Source organism: Anneissia japonica, unplaced genomic scaffold, assembly GCF_011630105.1.
Source record: "Anneissia japonica isolate Jap-2015-1 unplaced genomic scaffold, ASM1163010v1 scaffold2392_len1475705_cov187, whole genome shotgun sequence".
In the NCBI taxonomy this organism is placed as follows: Eukaryota; Metazoa; Echinodermata; class Crinoidea; order Comatulida; family Comatulidae; genus Anneissia; species Anneissia japonica.
In genome coordinates, this window is record NW_022751777.1 from 963,462 (window position 1) to 979,171 (window position 15,710).

At 32.9% G+C, this 15,710-nt stretch overlaps 1 protein-coding gene across 1 annotated transcript in view; it reads right to left on the minus strand.

Moving 5' to 3' along the window:
- The window catches only part of LOC117121846 (methylcytosine dioxygenase TET2-like), an 80,218-nt gene that overhangs the window by 13,691 nt on the left and 50,817 nt on the right, over positions 1–15,710 (minus strand). The gene's annotated exons all lie outside the window — the stretch shown is intronic.

Below are 15,710 nucleotides of genomic sequence, written 5' to 3' on the forward strand. Positions count from 1 at the left end.
AATGTTTATCATACAAATCAGTATGCCACAAGGGGACTACAGATTGCTCACGTGAGTGAAAGTAAACAGCCGACAAGAGGCAGTTTATAAAATTATTTTGCCACCCAAAAATTTACAGAAAACCTTGACAGTCAAAGAGAAATTAATTTGCTTATTTAAAAGAACAAGTAATTTCAGCAACATTAAAAAGGCACAGATCAAAAAAAAAAAAAAAATGTTTTAACGATTAAAAGATGTTTTATATCAATTTGAAAATAGGTAAAGCTATTTCATAAGATTCAACAATAAATGTTTAAAATGTATTTGTCTTTCTTCTTTCTTATCAAATTGACCAGACACAGTAAAACGAGGCCTAAACTAGAGATAGTATCTTGCAGATCTAATAATGCATTGTTTACATTTTCTAGTCCTTTACAAGTGTGGTAATTTTTTTTTCTTTTCAAAATTTGCTTGAATAAAGGTCACACAAATAACACTGAACAGTACAAGAAATTGAGGCACGGCCCCCTGTAGCTAGTTGAACTCTACACTTCTATCCCTTATCATCTCTACTTCTATGAAGTCCCCCTGTAGCTAATTGACCTGAGTACGCCTCTCTACCAAATTGACCGCTGCTACAAATACTGGAGGGAGAATACAGGTGAGGAGGTATAGGTGAGATTCAACTGATTATCAAGCATTTGAATCACCGGGTAATTGAAAAACGTGTTTATTGATGATTGAGTTTCATTGGTGTGATGAAGAACTGACCCTGCCTGTACAACCAAGGTCTCCATCCTTTAGCACAAAGGATACAGAACACCTAGCCCAACTGTTATATTACCAAACATCAAAAACAATTATAGACAAAGAACCCAATATAATATTAAGTGTAGGGACATTAGCTGACCCTGTTATTAGAGCCAAGGATCCAACCCTACTGTACTAGAATGATGCAGCCCCCAGACCAACAAAACTAATACTAGAAATTTACAGATTAATAGTTAGCATAATTGCACATTGGAAAAAAAAGTTCCAGAAAAAATGAGAAAAAAAAAATGAATTTGAAAATTATAAATTGTTTAAAGAGATACATGCACACAATGAAGATGATCTAGGTTATATATCTAAAGATATATCAGTATTCCGATATTCTTCCAGTCAAGGAGCTTACCAAATACTGCAGTAACAATGGCAATGTCAATAAACAAAGATAACACCTCGTCATAAGTATAACTTGGCATGAATCATTGAAACTCAACCGTTACGCCTACGCTAACGTTTAACCGGCCGACCATTCTAAAAGCCACTATTACAAAATTGATATACAATCCCTCTTTTAATAATGGACAATTCCAAAGAAAGGACTTCCCTTATACAGTAAAGAAGGGATTTCCCAAACATGGCTCAGATCCAATGATGGTCGGTTGTACTATGCTCCATTGTGGCGGTGGAAACCCTAGCCGGGCGTTTTGCAACAATTGGTTATGTACAATAGTATGCTTGCTCCGTGGCGGTACACATAGAAGTGTAGCATAATACACTTCTGTCTTTTAATGTATTAGGTCCCTACTATAGCCTACTGATCTTACGAATGTTGAATATTCTCTTCTCTCACACTCCATGAATTTTTCAGTCTCAAGCTTATTAACTAGAATTTGGTTGCAGGATACAAGTTTGTAGTTGCAACTTAATACAACGGTAATTTTTGAACATTTAAAAAATAACAACACCACCACCAAAAACAGTAATAATAAAACAAAAAAGTTTCTAAAAAATAAATACATGATCTAATAAAAAAATAAAATCAAATGGAAAATCATAATCATTGTTGAAATTGAAATGTTAAAAACCAAATTATTCATTTTCCTATATTGGTCATAAATTATTAGTATTATTTAAAAAAAAACATAGAAAATAACAAATTGTAAATAAAGGAAAAGGAGTACATTAAAAATAAAATAATGATAATTTTCATCATTGTAACAAAGGAAATATAGGATTATAAAATCCTTTTCGTTTAATATCATGAATAATTCATAAGGTCTTAGATTTCATGAACAAAAGGTCAGCTAAAGGTCATAATAGTATTCATACTGAGAATCTTCAACGAATTTATTTTTGAACCTTAAACACAGCTGCAGAGCAGAAACTGTGCAAAAAATCTGAAGACTTTTTTTCAATCTATAGCCAAATAAATTCACTCTAGATTCTGTTAACTTCAGACGCACTCACGATGTTAGCATTTCGCTAAATCGCAGACTGGTACGCTCACGGAAGTCAACGAGGAGGGGAAACAGTAGAAATATGACTCACGCCAACATTTCGTTACTCTAACAAGATCTTCCTGGTGTGACACAAGGTTACACATTTCGATGAGTGCGTCTCACCATGCTCCGACCGAGCTTGGCATCACACAGCCTAGATGATTCACTATCAAGTAATCAATGATTCATTATCAGATGATTTACATGATTACATGATCATTTCACTTCATGTTGAAAAAAAAAAATTCTGGATGTTATTTTCTTTTTTGACTGTAAATTGGCATTTCTATGTTTCCTAAAATACTATACAAATCCCTTCCATCCAATCAATCAATCTATCCATTAATCGATTAATTTCATCTTGTCTTCCTGCATAACAAGATAAATTCACTTAATGTTTTATTTCTTTCCCCTAAAAAAAAACAAAACAAAACAAAACAAAAACAAAAAAATTATTTTACTATATTGTACAATTTGGTATTTTGTTTCTGCACTAAAAATAACTTCAATAAAAATTGTGACCCCTGTCAGATTTTTAAGGTCAATTCTATTATTGACAATTTGTTTTCTCCAGATTATTAGTTGTTTTCTTGGTTTAGTGGTTGTGTTTTATAGTCCCATTGGAAGACCAAGCCTAGCCATGAAATTCTATACTACCATACCAGTCTATACCAGTGCTGTCATCCAATAAAGTGCATTGTTCTCCCATAGTGAACATTATAACAAAGGGGTTGGCCTGTCAACATTTAATGTGCGGTATTGGTTGCGACTGACTGGTTGCGTAGATACTAAGTAACATACTACTTCTATACTGTACTGTACTTAAGACGGTTAAACATATTTGCAGTATTACCTAATTGATTCTACTGCAGGAATTAGCCCACCATCTTTACGCTCATTTTGTACTTGAACATATTATAGTATAATATGTGACCAGCTCTGGCAAAAAACAGTTTTAGTTGTTTTTGCATTCTGCATGAATTCTTCTTCAAAGCAGTGTTTATTTGATGGAAATTTGTTAAGTATTAGCAAAGTTATGAATATTTAATTCATTGGGTATTACTATTAGCCATGTAGGTTTTGAGAAAACAGGTTTCAAAGGCTCCAAAATCAAAATCAATAGTTATTATTAAGATTTGTATTTTAGAAATAATTTTAATATACTTTTCAGTTAGATTTAGTGATTGATCGTTGGCAGAAATGTTCTTCAATATAACTTCTTTTATAAAATGCTAAAACATGAATATGTTCGAAAGTCTTTAATATGCCTCAATATGTAATTATATATTTCCAACTAGACAATGACAAAAATTAAGTATATTCTAATGTATTTATTGTATCATTATAATTTAAATTTGTTTGGTTAAAAGGCTAAAATGTGTTTGCCACAAAATAATTAGGCCTACCCTACACTGCCAGCTGGCAAGGTAACCTACTGTATGATACAGAAATTGCAACATGATGGTTACAATATTCATATCTAAAATGTTTTAAAGTCATGTTTAAAAATGCATACTTTTTCCCACAAAAAAAATCTCCAACTTCCCAACACCTGTAAGTTTAAAGGGACTTATAATCAAGTACATTAGTGCCCCGATGACCAGCCCTGTAGGATGGATTTCAAAGAATAACAAATTTCGAATAAATACTAAGGAACAATTAAACTGTGACAAAAAGCATCTGTGACCCATAGGTCCTCTCACTACAAGGGAAGAAATACTTGACAAATCTCACCTGTCTATGATTGTAATTGTTAATTATGTTTAAAAATACATTACTTGTAACAACTTTTGATTGGATAGTTTCACAAAGCATTGAAAATTACTGATTTACAAGAAAGTATGTTGAAGTTGAAATGACCAGCAGAAAATTGTAGAGTCCACAATATACATGGGAAAAAACAAAATGTTATGTTGTGCCTAGGCCTACTGTAGTAGTAAGCTTTTATTAGCAATTTTTTCCTCATCACCAAATTTGTTGTGGTTTGTACATTGTCATTACATTATACACAGGAAAAATATCTAGCCCAAGAAACTAACTAATATTAATATTTAAAAATAATGTTCATAAATTACCTGTCAAGACTACATAAATAATGCCAATAAACAGCATAATCACAGCAACAATGTACAATACCTATGTCCTTATTTCCTTGTATCACATTCACAACTCAGAGTGTAGGCTATTTATCATTTTCCCCCTCCCCACCCCTGAACAAAAATAAAACCAAAGGGAACTCACACACTACTGTGGATTCTCAGACCACCTTAACAAAACAGAACAAAATTTAAACAATGCAAAATGAAATAAATATACTCACTAATATAACGACCAGAGCATTATTTAATCCAACTGTACAAATTCAGAGATTGCTTGGATGGTGTATAATTTGTGGAGATCGTCCAAGCATAGCAAATTCAGCGTAAACCACAACAAAGCACTTGCCATTGCATGGCCTAAAGCTTTTTCATTGCAAACAAATTTTCTATTCATGTTATCAATAGACAACACATCGATCTAGTGAACCAAATGCAGCCTTTCATTGGACAATGCTTAATAGACCATACAGGAATATGAAGGGAGTGTTTTCAACAACTACAGTAATGTGCTGGGCTGTTGCTATTCTAATTCAAATTACATACAGGTATATGGTTTTTTTATATTGGTTAAATATGAGCTTCGCTTTGATATTCCTTTCGCGTATTCATACAATGGAATTTGGCTCGATATACAATTTTACATGTGAATTGCGATACAATAGTTGTTTACATTCCGAGAACAAACACAGGTCCCTGGGAAATTGATTCCCACCATAACGGGTACTGTAGGGCACTTCTGTTACCTGTCTGCCAATGACAGGTAAACCGTTGTATTTTGAGAGCTCTCAATGCTTCCTTGTTGCTAAAAATAATTTCAATTTTATGAGTTTATTTTGCAATATAGGTGGAAGAGAATGATGAGAATATTGATGTGATGTTAATTATGATGGTAGTGATGATAAGATGATAATGTTATGATGAATATTTTTAATGATTATTAAATGATTATTATTATAATGATGATGATTAAGGTAATCATGAAGATTATGACGACGATGCTACAATATAGGCCTACAATGATGACAATAAGGATTATGACGACACTACACTAATAATATTTTCAGTCTGCAAACAGCATCACTTCATTTAAAGAAGCATTGAAAACTCATCTGATGGCTATTGCTTTCAAGTAGTCTCACAATGTCTGTTTTAGCTAATTTATTTTTTTTAATTGACTAGGACAGTCAGACACCAGCATCATTAGAGCTTTTGTGAGTTGTGAACCAGTGAGCTCTTGGCAAACAAAGCACTACTACTGGTTTCTTTTGCATTTTTACTTGTTCTAGCTTAGGACATTTCATGGGTTAATTTCCAGTGTCCACCCTTTCTAGTTCAAGTTTTTATGATGATTCCGTGTCTTGCGCCTTTAGCACTTTCTAAGCAGATATGCAAGCTATATAAGTTGTATTTATTATTATTATTATTAAAATGACAGTGAGGTCAAGTTGGTGAGATTACAAAACATAAATGAGCTTGGGATATTCATTTGAAAGTGAAGTCTTAATAAAACTTTGGAATTGACAAATTTAAATTCACAAATTTAAGTACTAGGTACATACGCCATAAACTATAACTTAGATATGGCTATTGTGCATTTTCTATTGCTGTAGTTATCACCTTATACTGTGTACACTGTCCTATCTTTTTCAATTCTTTTTTTTACAATCACCTATGTTGTACTAATGACCTCTGGCTGAAAAAAACAATCAACAATTCACAGCCACTAGGAGGTATACCAACCGGTAACTCCTCAGTAAGGTAAGGACAATCAGTCTAGTCTATCAGAGGTTGAAGTACAATACACAATGTTGTAATGATTTATTCAACTTGTCACCTAGTCGCAAGTAGAGATCACCGAAAATGGGTCATAGACAACTACTGTACAACATAGGTGACTGTAAAAAAAAAGAATTGAAAAAGATAGGACAGTGTACACAGTACAAGGTGATAACTACAGCAATAAGAAGAATACAATAATCAAGTTTTCCAAGTTGAAAATCTCACAATAAAGTGTTTCATTTAAAACTAATCCTGTACAGGTTATAAAAGATTTTACAATACAAACTTGTGTAAATATGAAAATGACAATAATGCATTTTCCCCTTTTTTAATAACAATTATCATTAAAAAAAATGGAATGAACATATTGTGCCCAAAAATAGTAGACATTTACTTCACGGCAACAATAATAATTGTACTACAATAAGGAACAATAATGTAATTGTTTGAAGGTTTTATAATGTAATTATTTATTATTTCTACAGTAACTTCTAATTAACATGCAACTATTTCAATTATTATTTATATTTATTTACTTGCTTATTTATATTTTTCCTTTATTTTTATATAGAACATGAGTTAAGGCATTAACTATGATTCATTTGCCTATTTTGCTTACACGTTTTTCATTTTCAAGGATGCATACATTGATTTGTTTAACATAACATAATTATTTCAACTGTATGTTATAATACCTAAGTTATTTTTCTTTAATTGTGCATTTCCTCTCATCAAAATTGCCACTTTTACAACATCTAATCAAACAGTAACAGCAGTTTTAATGGACGTTATTGAAAAAAAAATGATCAGAGAGGATAATTGTCTATAGTTTCTTTGTACCCTGTCTTGCGTCAGAAAATCTATTGTTCCTAGAGTCTTGAATATGACATGGTCTTATTGTAGTCCTACCACATACAATGTATTGTGCATTTTAAACACCATCATTATGAGTACCAACAACAGGAAGGACAGTGCTATTTCAGGTGATCATGAGAGACTTCTATTGAATATGGCTTCCAATATCTATTATCTCTTCCTTGTAATTTGGCCAATGAACCATTATGCAAAATAGCAGCCTAACTTCAAATCAAAGAGGTTTCATACTTCTCTAAGGTTAAAATAATTGTATGTTGCCTTCGTTTTTATAAATGAAGTATTAGGTATTATTATTGTAAATTGTATGGTAAGAGTTCAGTTTATTTTCTCTTTTGCATTTAATATTCTTTCAATATTTAACTGTAAAAGTGCAGAGGTTTCCTCCCTACATTATGTATTATTTACTGTTATCATGATCGATGTGAAACTGCCTCATTTCTCTATGGAGTATCCCTTGTCGCACATTAAAATACACACATTATAAAAGGTACCCATTAATAATTATGGGTAGAGAGGGAGATAAAAGTATGCAATCTCATATCCTTTGACTATAAATAAAATACACTGACAAAAAGCGGGTTACCAGAGTGGGATTCCATACCCTCAGTAGAGACCTTAAACTGCAAAAAATGTCCAACATTTCCCATTAGCCATCCACAAAAAAAAACAAAACAAAACAAAAAAAAAAACTCAAGAAAAAGATATCCTTGTAATTGAGATATACAACAAGTTTTGACTTTCAACTCCATAGAGAATGCATGGAAAGTCAAAAGGTTTAGAGAGTTCATTGTCTAAGTCATTGCTGAAATAACACAAAATGGAAACCAATACTATGACATTGTTTAACTGTCATAGAACTATATATATTATGTTACACTTATGAAAATATGCGAGCTTATGTTAACTGGTAGGTTGAAATGTCAAGTGTTATTTGTAGATGGATGGACCTGTGGTATGATGGATGAAGCAAAAGTTCTGGATTCAATTTTTCTCATGGTAACATTGTACTTGAGCCTTATACGGATTTACTGAGCATCGATAATTCCAATTGATTCACTTTAATGTACAGATCACTCCTCAAATACGCTTAAATAAAAAAACCATTAGAAGTTTATTCACTTTTTGTACTTTCACGCATGTTGGACATTATCCCGTAACCTTGAAGACAGTACAATTTAAGATGGGAACATGTGTTAATATGTACACATTGATGACTAAATGGGGTACGCGTATACATTTTAAAAACATGTGCTCATTATCACCGCATTCGCAGAATTAGGTTCATAGTACAAAATGCTCCTTGTGATAATGAACCCTACAGAACAGACCTAGATCTTTTGCCTGGCAAGTGGGATATGAAGGCTAGCCAAGTAGGTCAGATACGATGGAATGCTTGTGACCCCAAGTATGTTATACATGGGACTGATCCAAGATTGATTCCTTACTCTTCTGCCCTAATTTTCTTTTGATAGACTACACACATGACAGTGCCAATCAGGGTGATGCTAACTTCAACATTGGTGCAATACTGCAGTCTACAGAACATTTTAAAAAATGGAAAATACTTTTAAGATTTAAAGGACAGGACAGTTTACCTGACCAAGTTCATTACGTGAAAGTGAACGAAAGCTTGCAATTAAATTGAAGTCTTCTCTTTTATCACACATATGGTGGAGCAGTGTTATGTACTGTACCAGTATCTAAGTGTATTCATTGTTTATTTCTTATGTACATACTGAACAATTACAGAATCATGAACTATATGACACGACACAATTAAGATGCGGCCAAGAAACACCTGCTTATCATTAAGCTGGGCACTTGCTGCGTTTTAGTGTACGACGGGTTGTACAGTATGTCCGTTGCACGACAAATCCGACTACGCTCCCTGTGAGCACTCCACATAGCGCCGTCTGCTGATTATCGGCGATCATCTGAACGGATTGTCATTAAAAACGATCCGTTGTGTACGCGCCGTCACATTGAGCTCCCCATAGAATCCCGTCGGCCAACAACCGTCAGGTGTAGTAAGCACCTGTCCTTACACTTTTCTTGTCCCTTTAAATATTATTATTAGCGTATAGTATTTCCTTGTTTGTACGTCTCATATCTGTTTTTAATTTATAATGATCAAATCAGTGGCAAAATTTTATCAAATATTTCTTTTTCTAATACTAGGACCAAATAACAAAAATTCTTTGTTTCCCATCCCTCCCTCACTATTTTTTGGGCTTGCATCAATTTTTTTGTTTTTTATTTTTAAAACTTTCTTTTTACAAATGCATTTTTAAACACAAAGACCATGACAACAGCAATAGAAGCAATGACAAAATTATTGACAAATTGTTTACAACACATTTTGCTATGCAGAACATTCTTTGGCATATTTTGACAAACTATGAAAAACAACTAATACCAACTTTGGAAAAACCCAGGACAGGAAACAAGGATTTTTTGTTACATGGCCTAATCCGAACTTTAAAAATTACTTGCTGTAAGTATATAATAAAGTATAATCCATTCATCTTCCGACCCTGCTGAAGCACTGTATACTTTCAATTAATACTTTTCATAGTTTGCTTTTACTCTCCTACTTGCTACATGTGTGTCTAAATTTGTCAAATTTTTCTACATCGAAGTTCACACAGCCGAATGCTAGTCCAGAAACACTTTATCAGTACATAATCTCACCTTGCTATATCACTCTTGCTACCTTGTTACAGTATATCAATCTTGCCACTTCCTATACCTATTAGTTCACATTATTTTGCTATACAGTAATTCTACCACCTTGCTACATCTATTAACACATTTAGCTACAGTATATCAATCTTACCACCTCACTGCATTGTATTAACAACACATCTTCCTGCATTTAATCATCACTAATGTAATCAATCTTCTCACTTTCCATACTAACCTTTGAAATAACCATTCTTCTCACCTTGAAGGAACATTACTATTATTACTGTACCTTCCTAGGCATACAGTAAATCACTTGCCAGCTATCACCTATTCCTACTATAGCCCTCTCTGTTCAATACCCAGTGTATATGGTCTTATTTCTAATAACTAATAATTCTACTGCAATGTAACACATTTGAAATCCTGTGAATTTGAAAGTATCCTTCAATGAAGAAGTTAATTGCATTTGAAGGTTGTAATGGCTCATTCTCTAGAATGATTTAGTGTTTAGATTTGTTCAGATGTTATTTACATATGTAAGGAGTAGCTTTAGGTTTATCCCCAACCCTGAACTCCCGAAGCAGGTGAATTTTATTTCTAGGCCTCCCTTGGGCTGGTAGTGTTAGCTGAGTGATGCAATATGCACTGACTCGCAGACATCAGATCACTTTTAAAGCTTCGTTTATGACCAACGAACACATGCGTTCCATTAGGCATATAGGACATGGACATAACAATACATAGTGATGTGGTTAGGACAGGAAAATGACATTAAGAGAATAAGTTGATTCAATACCATACTCTACTATGGCCTACGTGTCAACAAGTACCTTTTGATCTCTGGTATGTACCTATAAATCCACATAACATAGACCTTTGTATTGGAAAATACCTTAACATCTGGTGACTTTCACTAGTCTGTAGTTGGGAAAAAGCACTTATGTGTCCGCCAGGCAAAAGAAATATAAAAAGATGTTTCTTGTCTCTACCCATCATTTATTTTTGGTACTCTTTTCTTATTTCACAAGGCAAAACATTCAAAATAGGTAACAAATACGAAACTTCCTTTTTAAGCAGTAATCGTTCCAAGGCCTACTATACGACTATGCTTAAATATGTGGTGGCCATTTTTGTGCAGGGTAATGTCTCATAAACCTCACTTTTAAAAACCGTAATTGAGAAACATGATATTTATTTCATTTGGTCTTATTTCACAATGTAAAAAAAAAATCAGTATTTATGAAAAGATTATTTTTAACCCACCAATTATAATTTCTAGCAAGGTCACACTCTTACAACTAAACGGAATTTAACATACAGTACATAAAACTACACACTACATTGCAAATTTTATTAGATTAAAGGCAAATTTACATGACTGACTATTATTATTACTTCCACTGATTAATGTCAAGATAATATGCCTAGAAAGGTACATACTTGATGTATCGAAATGCACGCCATCGTGTCGGGATTCAATATTTCGACGTTAATTATGTCATCATCAGGAATGTGTTCCACAATACAATAGTACGGCCTGTGCAACAAATGATTCTGAAGCCATGCAAATTTTTATTGGATTAGGACAAACTGTAGCCCACCTGACAGTCTAATACTTTAGTCTAATGTAATTGCACATACATACTGCTGACCAGCGACTGTGCATTCCTTTGGATTGGTAAGTGTAGAAAGTTTAACCTTGTTTATAATATCATATAATCTACGGATACACATGAAATTCCATCAAAATATGATGGTTAAAATTCTTATGTCTATTTTCCTATTATACAGTACAGTACAGATGAAAACGATTGACGCAATGGTTATACGGTTGTGGCTAGGACTCTCGTATTTTAAGTTGGGTGTTCAAAATCCTTGATGTGCAAATCGTTTGTCCTTAGACAAGATACTTTATCTATGTATGTTTGTCTCTCCCTACCCAGGAGTACAAATGGGTATAGCGGCATATGCTCAGAAGATAAAACAGACTTGTTGTGTGGGAAAAGTAGTGATTCCCAACAGCCTTGCACATTCTGGTCCAAAACGCCTAAGAGGAAGAGATGGGCACTGTGTGTATGTGCAGTACTCTCAAAGCAAATTCATGTGTACAGTAATTGTTGGAATATGACAAATATAACCAGCTTACCTATCAACAATGCTACAGAAGCTCAACTACTGTATCTACCATGTTGTAGACAGGCCTAGTGTAATTCTATTTCCATCGGATTTCCTGATGATTGTAATGATGAATAGCTACAGTAGTTTGACTGTTATCACTCACAGAATTCAACCACACGTCACTCAAGTTATCAAGCTATGGTTAGAGTACAGTACTGCGTAGTTGTTATTGGGACAGCTGTAGACCTCCGCAACCAGTCTGGGTCTGGGTCGGTGGGTTGTTTGCACTTTACTGATACCACACAGGTCAAGTTGCTACTGCCTAGACATGAGGAAACAAGAAAATTTGAAACCTACGTCCTTTGGCACATGGGCCCTGATAGGGATGTCTTGTAATATAAAGACAATGCTGTGGATATTAGTACACAGTACATCCTGAAAGTTAGGCCCTGGAACCAGAAAATCAACATGTACAGAAGGCTAGGACCAGAAACATACCTTAAGTCAGGAAGGCTGCCTTAATAAAAATACAGCTATTTCCTCATCTTTCAAATCTACCTTCTCTTTTCTATCAATTTGATCTCCATCAAGCAAAAGTAAGAAATGTACTGTAGGAACATCCAGTGTTCTTTAGAGACTGAGAAAAAGAAGATGAAGAGTGTCTAAACGGGCTTGATATGGAGTGTCTCCTCGCTTCTCCTTTAGTATACCTCTAGAAGCGAACAACTTGAACGTATACAGAGGTTCGCTTCTAGAGGTATATTAAAGGAGAAGCGAGGAGACACTCAATAACAAGCCTGTTTAGACATTCTCCATCTTCTTCCTCTCAGCTTCCAACGTGAATTTAATCTCATATCTTTCGTAATCAAATGCTTATTTGGAAAAATTGACTGTCACTCCATCTCAGAAAACTCCATGTAAACTCCAGACACACAGACAATGTACTGTAACCTTTGTACATCAATTTTCTAGGACCATTGCTTATAGAAATTCACCTGTAAATCTATTTCCTCGTGTGTGGACCAAACTCCCTGCTGATGAGAGGAACTCTATAGTACTAAAATCTCTTACCAACTCTCTCATGCACATTCATAACTATTTTTCTGACAAAGATTTCTAAATTCTTCTTTTTACTGACTTTATATATTCATTAATTATTGTATCTACACTGTTATATGAACCTACTTATTTTTTTTTTCCTCCATTAATACTAAACTTATCTGTAATAAGATAATTTCGGTAATTTTCTCCTTATTAATAAATTATATATCAAGTTATTACATACTAAGTAAGAGCAATATTGATTTTTTTTTTTTTTTTTTTTTTTTTTTTTAAATTATGATAGGCCTATTTCTGCTATTTATTGTATTGTATTTAAATGCCTTTTATGTTTATATTTATAAATGGGGCAGCTGACTCTCAATGAGTTATAGTAAAATTTTGCTTAAGCTGCCCCTGACCATAATTTTTGTTGTACTGTACCTTTTGTAAATGCGTATTGGTCGAATAAATAAATGAAATTAAATTAAATGTGAACTCTAAAGCTATATTCAGACTATCAAATTTTATTTGACAAAAAAATGCGATATGCCTAAATATGGTCATGATAACAATAAATGATAATGCACAAACATAAATTTGAATAATTAATACTATTTGATTTACAATTTTAAAAGATAGTGAGGACAACAACAATAATGAAAATTATTATGCTGTGGATGATGAAGAATATGGTAGGCTATGCAAATTTCAGTACAAAAAACAATCAAATTGCAAATATGTTAATGCACAGGCCTGTGGTAAACGGATCTGTTTGCTTATTCAGCTTGCATGTTCCTGCTTACCACCATGCTAATGAACTCCAACCCTCCACTATAGTGGAATGTGCTAATTCTAATAGCTGTTGTATTTAATGACATTGTTCCTATTGTTATTTATGAGAACTGTACACATTTATCAATATGTTTTATCAACCGGACAATGTTGGCAACAGTATTTAAATCAATAGATGACATTTTGTTTAAAAATAAAAAAAAAACAAATTCATTTATAATTCATACATACAGATTTTTACATTTTTTTGAAATGTTTTAGCTTCATTTAAAATGATACAATAAAACATCTTAAAATTGAGGCCTATAATTAATCAAACATAAGCAATTGACAATATATTAAATCTTAATTAAGTACATGCTTACAAAATTTTAATATTTAACACAATTTCCAGTTATAATACCAATCAAATCAGAGAGAAATGTATCACCTTACTCTAAAATTTCAAGAATCAACTGCATACAATGTAATACATGTATAGTTATTGTATATTACACTGATTGGACTTGATTTTTACAGTACCCCCCTTGATCAAATGGATCAGTCCCATTTTTATAATGTATGATTGCAATTCTCCAATAATGCATTAATTTCCAAAGTTCAATAGAGATTTTACAGATACTGAGCGTTATTACACAAATAATGATAACAGCACTATCGCAAATACATTGCATTATAATTACTACACAGATCATTTCCTTGCAAGTTCATGAGAAATTATTTTACAAATAAAATTATTTCCAGAATAGTAATCTAGATGATCTATTTTAGTTTCAAAATATTTTGGGCATGTACTGTAACTCCAAATGGTCACAGTAGCCTAATGATTGATGACATGTTAAATGAGATGAGATGTACTTTATGGAAAATAACACAATGATCAATTTTAGTAAACCACATTATTTTAATTCAATTTGTTTCAAATAAATGCTCAAATGATATTAAATAATTAGAGTATTCTATTACATAAAGGGAAATACACTTTAAAAAGTTGATAATTTTGGAACCTTGATTATTACGACAATACAATCATCTTTGTGAGACGTGGAGTTTCTTTTGGTTATAAGAAATATGCAGACATATTTTGCTAGGACTAAACCCAGAGCATTAGTAATTGAGGGTACCAATTTAACCAACCATATGGATAATTTAATTAAAATCTTCATATATGGACAATTCTATAAAATCGTCATGGACAATTTAATGAAAATTCTTCAATATGGAAGATTGTGGTCTAACAATAAAGCAGTCTTCCATTAAATTATCATGGTCCAAATCTCTAACAATTTGTTTGCGTCTGTTAAGGGTCAATGCACTTTTCAACATTGTCTCTCTGGTACCTGGTAAGGTCAATACCCATGCGTTAAATACCTACAGTAGCTGTACTACAGTAATGGCATACAGTACTCACCTAGGGAGCCGAGTTTATATCATAAAGTTGTAAATCAAATTAATGCATGGGTATATTAATAATGTTACAAGTACATTGAAACCCTTGTTATGTTTGCTAGTATTTATTTCTACAAATTATCACAAAAAATGCATTGAGCAGCAATATCCTTTTAATTAAATTTCATGTTTTTAATATAATTGCTATTTTTAGTCTTGAGGAAGAAAAAAATCTGAATTTGCATGACTGGAAGGCAAGTATAACTACCAAGCCCCACTCCACTCCTCTCTTCGATAATATATCAGCCAACTGGTAAATATTTATATTAATGTCATGACCAGGCACTTGGTACAAAGTCACACATTGTTCATACATATACTCTAGTAGAATAAAAAGTGCATTAATCCAAAATTAAAATACACCACAAAATGCATTAATATTAAATTATTAATGTTCAGTTGTGCTTTACAAACCAATGAATGACGAGAGTCAGTAGCTTTCAAAGGTGGATATACTGCTAGTGCTTGGCCTTCAATGAAGAAAAAGAACCACCAACTATGTACTGTATAATAATCCACTTAAAGTTCTGTCAGTTGTTGTGGTAAATACACACAGAGGTCACCTTTACACATCCCTCTTCACTTCGATATGAGAATCGCTGGAAACAAGGTCACGGCTGTCCTT